The sequence below is a fragment of the Heterodontus francisci genome, chromosome 12 (assembly GCF_036365525.1).
Source record: "Heterodontus francisci isolate sHetFra1 chromosome 12, sHetFra1.hap1, whole genome shotgun sequence".
In the NCBI taxonomy this organism is placed as follows: Eukaryota; Metazoa; Chordata; class Chondrichthyes; order Heterodontiformes; family Heterodontidae; genus Heterodontus; species Heterodontus francisci.
Genome location: NC_090382.1, coordinates 17,569,084 through 17,577,111, shown reverse-complemented (window position 1 = coordinate 17,577,111; position 8,028 = coordinate 17,569,084).

Sequence of the window (8,028 nt, the reverse complement as noted above, 5' to 3'; positions counted from 1 at the left end):
AGAGAAACTACTGGAAATGCACTGTGGCCAGGTCAATATCTGACAGAGAAACTACTGGAAATGCAATGTGGACAGGTCAGTATCTGAGAGAGAAACTACAGGAATTGCACTGTGGACAGGTCAGTATCTGTGAGAGAAACTACTGGAAATGCAATGTGGACAGGTCAGTATCTGAGAGAGAAACTACTGGAAATGCACTGTGGACAGGTCAGTATCTGAGAGAGAAAATAATGGAAATGCACTGTGGACAGGTCAGTATCTGAGAGAGAAACTACAGGAAATGCACTGTGGACAGGTCAGTATCTGAGAGAGAAACTACTGGAAATGCAATGTGGACAGGTCAGTATCTGAGAGAGTAACTACTGGAAATGCACTGTGGACATGTCAGTATCTGAGAGAGAAAATAATGGAAATGCACTGTGGACAGGTCAGTATCTGAGAGAGAAACTACTGGAAATGCAATGTGGACAGGTCAGTATCTGAGAGAGAAACTACAGGAAATGCACTGTGGACAGGTCAGTATCTGAGAGAGAAACTACTGGAAATGCACTGTGGACAGGTCAGTATCTGAGAGAGAAAATAATGGAAATGCACTGTGGACAGGTCAGTATCTGAGAGAGAAACTACTGGAAATGCACTGTGGACAGGTCAGTATCTGAGAGAGAAACTACTGGAAATGCAATGTGGACAGGTCAGTATCTGAGAGAGAAACTACTGGAAATGCACTGTGGACAGGTCAGTATCTGAGAGAGAAACTACTGGAAATGCAATGTGGACCGGTCAGTATCTGAGAGAGCAACTACTGGAAATGCAATGTGGACCGGTCAGTATCTGAGAGAGAAACTACTGGAAATGCAATGTGGACCGGTCAGTATCTGAGAGAGAAACTACTGGAAATACAATGTGGACAGGTCAGTATATGAGAGAGAAACTACTGGAAATGCAATGTGGACAGGTCAGTATCTGAGAGAGAAACTACTGGAAATGCACTGTGGACACGTCAGTATCTGAGAGAGAAACTACTGGAAATGCAATGTGGACCGGTCAGTATCTGAGAGAGCAACTACTGGAAATGCAATGTGGACCGGTCAGTATCTGAGAGAGAAACTACTGGAAATGCAATGTGGACCGGTCAGTATCTGAGAGAGAAACTACTGGAAATACAATGTGGACAGGTCAGTATCTGAGAGAGAAACTACTGGAAATGCACTGTGGACAGGTCAGTATCTGAGAGAGAAACTACTGGAAATGCACTGTGGACAGGTCAGTATCTAAGAGAGAAACTACTGGAAATGCAATGTGGACAGGTCATTATCTGAGAGAGAAACTACTGGAAATGCACTGTGGACAGGTCAGTATCTGAGAGAGAAACTACTGGAAATACAATGTGGACAGGTCAGTATCTGAGAGAGAAACTACTGGAAATGCACTGTGGACAGGTCAGTATCTGAGAGAGAAACTACTGGAAATGCACTGTGGACAGGTCAGTATCTAAGAGAGAAAATAATGGAAATGCACTGTGGACAGGTCAGTATCTGAGAGAGAAAATAATGGAAATGCACTGTGGACAGGTCAGTATCTGAGAGAGAAACTACTGGAAATGCAATGTGGACAGGTCAGTATCTGAGAGAGAAACTACTGGAAATGCACTGTGGACACGTCAGTATCTGAGAGAGAAACTACTGGAAATGCAATGTGGACCGGTCAGTATCTGAGAGAGCAACTACTGGAAATGCAATGTGGACCGGTCAGTATCTGAGAGAGAAACTACTGGAAATGCAATGTGGACAGGTCAGTATCTGAGAGAGAAACTACTGGAAATGCACTGTGGACAGGTCAGTATCTGAGAGAGAAACTACTGGAAATGCACTGTGGACAGGTCAGTATCTGAGAGAGAAACTACTGGAAATACAATGTGGACAGGTCAGTATCTGAGAGAGAAACTACTGGAAATGCACTGTGGACAGGTCAGTATCTGAGAGAGAAACTACTGGAAATGCACTGTGGACAGGTCAGTATCTAAGAGAGAAAATAATGGAAATGCACTGTGGACAGGTCAGTATCTGAGAGAGAAAATAATGGAAATGCACTGTGGACAGGTCAGTGTCTGAGAGAGAAACTACTGGAAATGCAATGTGGACAGGTCAGTATCTGAGAGAGAAAATAATGGAAATGCAATGTGGACAGGTCAATATCTGAGAGAGAAACTACTGGAAATGCAATGTGGACAGGTCAGTATCTGAGAGAGAAACTACTGGAAATGCACTGTGGACACGTCAGTATCTGAGAGAGAAACTACTGGAAATGCACTGTGGACAGGTCAGTATCTGAGAGAGAAAATAATGGAAATGCACTGTGGACAGGTCAGTATCTGAGAGAGAAAGTAATGGAAATGCACTGTGGACAGGTCAGTGTCTGAGAGAGAAACTACTGGAAATGCACTGTGGAATGGTCAGTATCTGAGAGAGAAAATAATGGAAATGGAGTGTGGACAGGTCAGTATCTGAGAGAGAAAATAATGGAAATGCAATGTGGACAGGTCAGTATCTGAGAGAGAAACTACTGGAAATGCACTGTGGACAGGTCAGTATCTGAGAGAGAAAATAATGGAAATGCACTGTGGACAGGTCAGTGTCTGAGAGAGAAACTACTGGAAATGCACTGTGGACAGGTCAGTATCTGAGAGAGAAAATAATGGAAATGGAGTGTGGACAGGTCAGTATCTGAGAGAGAAAATAACGGAAATGCAATGTGGACAGGTCAATATCTGAGAGAGAAACTACTGGAAATGCACTGTGGACAGGTCAGTATCTGAGAGAGAAAATAATGGAAATGCACTGTGGACAGGTCAGTGTCTGAGAGAGAAACTACTGGAAATGCACTGTGGACAGGTCAGTATCTGAGAGAGAAAATAATGGAAATGGAGTGTGGACAGGTCAGTATCTGAGAGAGAAAATAACGGAAATGCAATGTGGACAGGTCAATATCTGAGAGAGAAACTACTGGAAATGCAAAGTGGACCGGTCAGTATCTGAGAGAGAAACTACTGGAAATGCAATGTGGACAGGTCAGTATCTGAGAGAGAAACTACTGGAAATGCAATGTGGACCGGTCAGTATCTGAGAGAGAAACTACTGGAAATGCACTGTGGACAGGTCAGTATCTGAGAGAGAAACAATTGGAAATGGAGTGTGGACAGGTCAGCATCTGAGAGAGAAAATAATGGAAATGCACTGTGGACAGGTCAGTATCTGAGAGAGAAACTACTGGAAATGCAATGTGGACAGGTCAGTATATGAGAGAGAAACTACAGGAAATGCAATGTGGACAGGTCAGTATCTGAGAGAGAAACTACTGAAAATGCAATGTGGACAGGTCATTATCTGAGAGAGAAACTACTGGAAATGCACTGTGGACTGGTCAGTATCTGAGAGAGAAAATACTGGAAATGCACTGTGGACAGGTCAGTATCTGGGAGAGAAACTACAGGAAATGCACTGTGGACAGGTCAGTATCTGTGAGAGAAACTACAGGAAATGCACTGTGGACAGGTCAGTATCTGAGAGAGAAACTACTGGAAATGCAATGTGGACAGGTCAGTATCTGAGAGAGTAACTACTGGAAATGCACTGTGGACATGTCAGTATCTGAGAGAGAAAATAATGGAAATGCACTGTGGACAGGTCAGTATCTGAGAGAGAAACTACTGGAAATGCAATGTGGACAGGTCAGTATCTGAGAGAGAAACTACTGGAAATGCACTGTGGACAGGTCAGTATCTGAGAGAGAAAATAATGGAAATGCACTGTGGACAGGTCAGTATCTGAGAGAGAAACTACAGGAAATGCACTGTGGACAGGTCAGTATCTGAGAGAGAAACTACTGGAAATGCAATGTGGACAGGTCAGTATCTGAGAGAGTAACTACTGGAAATGCACTGTGGACATGTCAGTATCTGAGAGAGAAAATAATGGAAATGCAATGTGGACCGGTCAGTATCTGAGAGAGAAACTACTGGAAATGCACTGTGGACAGGTCAGTATCTGAGAGAGAAACAATTGGAAATGGAGTGTGGACAGGTCAGCATCTGAGAGAGAAAATAATGGAAATGCACTGTGGACAGGTCAGTATCTGAGAGAGAAACTACTGGAAATGCAATGTGGACAGGTCAGTATATGAGAGAGAAACTACAGGAAATGCAATGTGGACAGGTCAGTATCTGAGAGAGAAACTACTGAAAATGCAATGTGGACAGGTCATTATCTGAGAGAGAAACTACTGGAAATGCACTGTGGACTGGTCAGTATCTGAGAGAGAAAATACTGGAAATGCACTGTGGACAGGTCAGTATCTGAGAGAGAAACTACTGGAAATGCAATGTGGACAGGTCAGTATCTGGGAGAGAAAATACTGGAAATGCAATGCGGACAGGTCAGTATCTGGGAGAGAAACTACTGGAAATGCACTGTGGCCAGGTCAATATCTGACAGAGAAACTACTGGAAATGCAATGTGGACAGGTCAGTATCTGAGAGAGAAACTACAGGAATTGCACTGTGGACAGGTCAGTATCTGTGAGAGAAACTACTGGAAATGCAATGTGGACAGGTCAGTATCTGAGAGAGAAACTACTGGAAATGCACTGTGGACAGGTCAGTATCTGAGAGAGAAAATAATGGAAATGCACTGTGGACAGGTCAGTATCTGAGAGAGAAACTACAGGAAATGCACTGTGGACAGGTCAGTATCTGAGAGAGAAACTACTGGAAATGCAATGTGGACAGGTCAGTATCTGAGAGAGTAACTACTGGAAATGCACTGTGGACATGTCAGTATCTGAGAGAGAAAATAATGGAAATGCACTGTGGACAGGTCAGTATCTGAGAGAGAAACTACTGGAAATGCAATGTGGACAGGTCAGTATCTGAGAGAGAAACTACAGGAAATGCACTGTGGACAGGTCAGTATCTGAGAGAGAAACTACTGGAAATGCACTGTGGACAGGTCAGTATCTGAGAGAGAAAATAATGGAAATGCACTGTGGACAGGTCAGTATCTGAGAGAGAAACTACTGGAAATGCACTGTGGACAGGTCAGTATCTGAGAGAGAAACTACTGGAAATGCAATGTGGACAGGTCAGTATCTGAGAGAGAAACTACTGGAAATGCACTGTGGACAGGTCAGTATCTGAGAGAGAAACTACTGGAAATGCAATGTGGACCGGTCAGTATCTGAGAGAGCAACTACTGGAAATGCAATGTGGACCGGTCAGTATCTGAGAGAGAAACTACTGGAAATGCAATGTGGACCGGTCAGTATCTGAGAGAGAAACTACTGGAAATACAATGTGGACAGGTCAGTATATGAGAGAGAAACTACTGGAAATGCAATGTGGACAGGTCAGTATCTGAGAGAGAAACTACTGGAAATGCACTGTGGACACGTCAGTATCTGAGAGAGAAACTACTGGAAATGCAATGTGGACCGGTCAGTATCTGAGAGAGCAACTACTGGAAATGCAATGTGGACCGGTCAGTATCTGAGAGAGAAACTACTGGAAATGCAATGTGGACCGGTCAGTATCTGAGAGAGAAACTACTGGAAATACAATGTGGACAGGTCAGTATCTGAGAGAGAAACTACTGGAAATGCACTGTGGACAGGTCAGTATCTGAGAGAGAAACTACTGGAAATGCACTGTGGACAGGTCAGTATCTAAGAGAGAAACTACTGGAAATGCAATGTGGACAGGTCATTATCTGAGAGAGAAACTACTGGAAATGCACTGTGGACAGGTCAGTATCTGAGAGAGAAACTACTGGAAATGCACTGTGGACAGGTCAGTATCTGAGAGAGAAACTACTGGAAATGCACTGTGGACAGGTCAGTATCTGAGAGAGAAACTACTGGAAATGCACTGTGGACAGGTCAGTATCTGAGAGAGAAACTACTGGAAATGCACTGTGGACAGGTCAGTATCTAAGAGAGAAAATAATGGAAATGCACTGTGGACAGGTCAGTATCTGAGAGAGAAAATAATGGAAATGCACTGTGGACAGGTCAGTATCTGAGAGAGAAACTACTGGAAATGCAATGTGGACAGGTCAGTATCTGAGAGAGAAACTACTGGAAATGCACTGTGGACACGTCAGTATCTGAGAGAGAAACTACTGGAAATGCAATGTGGACCGGTCAGTATCTGAGAGAGCAACTACTGGAAATGCAATGTGGACCGGTCAGTATCTGAGAGAGAAACTACTGGAAATGCAATGTGGACAGGTCAGTATCTGAGAGAGAAACTACTGGAAATGCACTGTGGACAGGTCAGTATCTGAGAGAGAAACTACTGGAAATGCACTGTGGACAGGTCAGTATCTGAGAGAGAAACTACTGGAAATACAATGTGGACAGGTCAGTATCTGAGAGAGAAACTACTGGAAATGCACTGTGGACAGGTCAGTATCTGAGAGAGAAACTACTGGAAATGCACTGTGGACAGGTCAGTATCTAAGAGAGAAAATAATGGAAATGCACTGTGGACAGGTCAGTATCTGAGAGAGAAAATAATGGAAATGCACTGTGGACAGGTCAGTGTCTGAGAGAGAAACTACTGGAAATGCAATGTGGACAGGTCAGTATCTGAGAGAGAAAATAATGGAAATGCAATGTGGACAGGTCAATATCTGAGAGAGAAACTACTGGAAATGCAATGTGGACAGGTCAGTATCTGAGAGAGAAACTACTGGAAATGCACTGTGGACACGTCAGTATCTGAGAGAGAAACTACTGGAAATGCACTGTGGACAGGTCAGTATCTGAGAGAGAAAATAATGGAAATGCACTGTGGACAGGTCAGTATCTGAGAGAGAAAGTAATGGAAATGCACTGTGGACAGGTCAGTGTCTGAGAGAGAAACTACTGGAAATGCACTGTGGAATGGTCAGTATCTGAGAGAGAAAATAATGGAAATGGAGTGTGGACAGGTCAGTATCTGAGAGAGAAAATAATGGAAATGCAATGTGGACAGGTCAGTATCTGAGAGAGAAACTACTGGAAATGCACTGTGGACAGGTCAGTATCTGAGAGAGAAAATAATGGAAATGCACTGTGGACAGGTCAGTGTCTGAGAGAGAAACTACTGGAAATGCACTGTGGACAGGTCAGTATCTGAGAGAGAAAATAATGGAAATGGAGTGTGGACAGGTCAGTATCTGAGAGAGAAAATAACGGAAATGCAATGTGGACAGGTCAATATCTGAGAGAGAAACTACTGGAAATGCACTGTGGACAGGTCAGTATCTGAGAGAGAAAATAATGGAAATGCACTGTGGACAGGTCAGTGTCTGAGAGAGAAACTACTGGAAATGCACTGTGGACAGGTCAGTATCTGAGAGAGAAAATAATGGAAATGGAGTGTGGACAGGTCAGTATCTGAGAGAGAAAATAACGGAAATGCAATGTGGACAGGTCAATATCTGAGAGAGAAACTACTGGAAATGCAAAGTGGACCGGTCAGTATCTGAGAGAGAAACTACTGGAAATGCAATGTGGACAGGTCAGTATCTGAGAGAGAAACTACTGGAAATGCAATGTGGACCGGTCAGTATCTGAGAGAGAAACTACTGGAAATGCACTGTGGACAGGTCAGTATCTGAGAGAGAAACAATTGGAAATGGAGTGTGGACAGGTCAGCATCTGAGAGAGAAAATAATGGAAATGCACTGTGGACAGGTCAGTATCTGAGAGAGAAACTACTGGAAATGCAATGTGGACAGGTCAGTATATGAGAGAGAAACTACAGGAAATGCAATGTGGACAGGTCAGTATCTGAGAGAGAAACTACTGAAAATGCAATGTGGACAGGTCATTATCTGAGAGAGAAACTACTGGAAATGCACTGTGGACTGGTCAGTATCTGAGAGAGAAAATACTGGAAATGCACTGTGGACAGGTCAGTATCTGGGAGAGAAACTACAGGAAATGCACTGTGGACAGGTCAGTATCTGTGAGAGAAACTACAGGAAATGC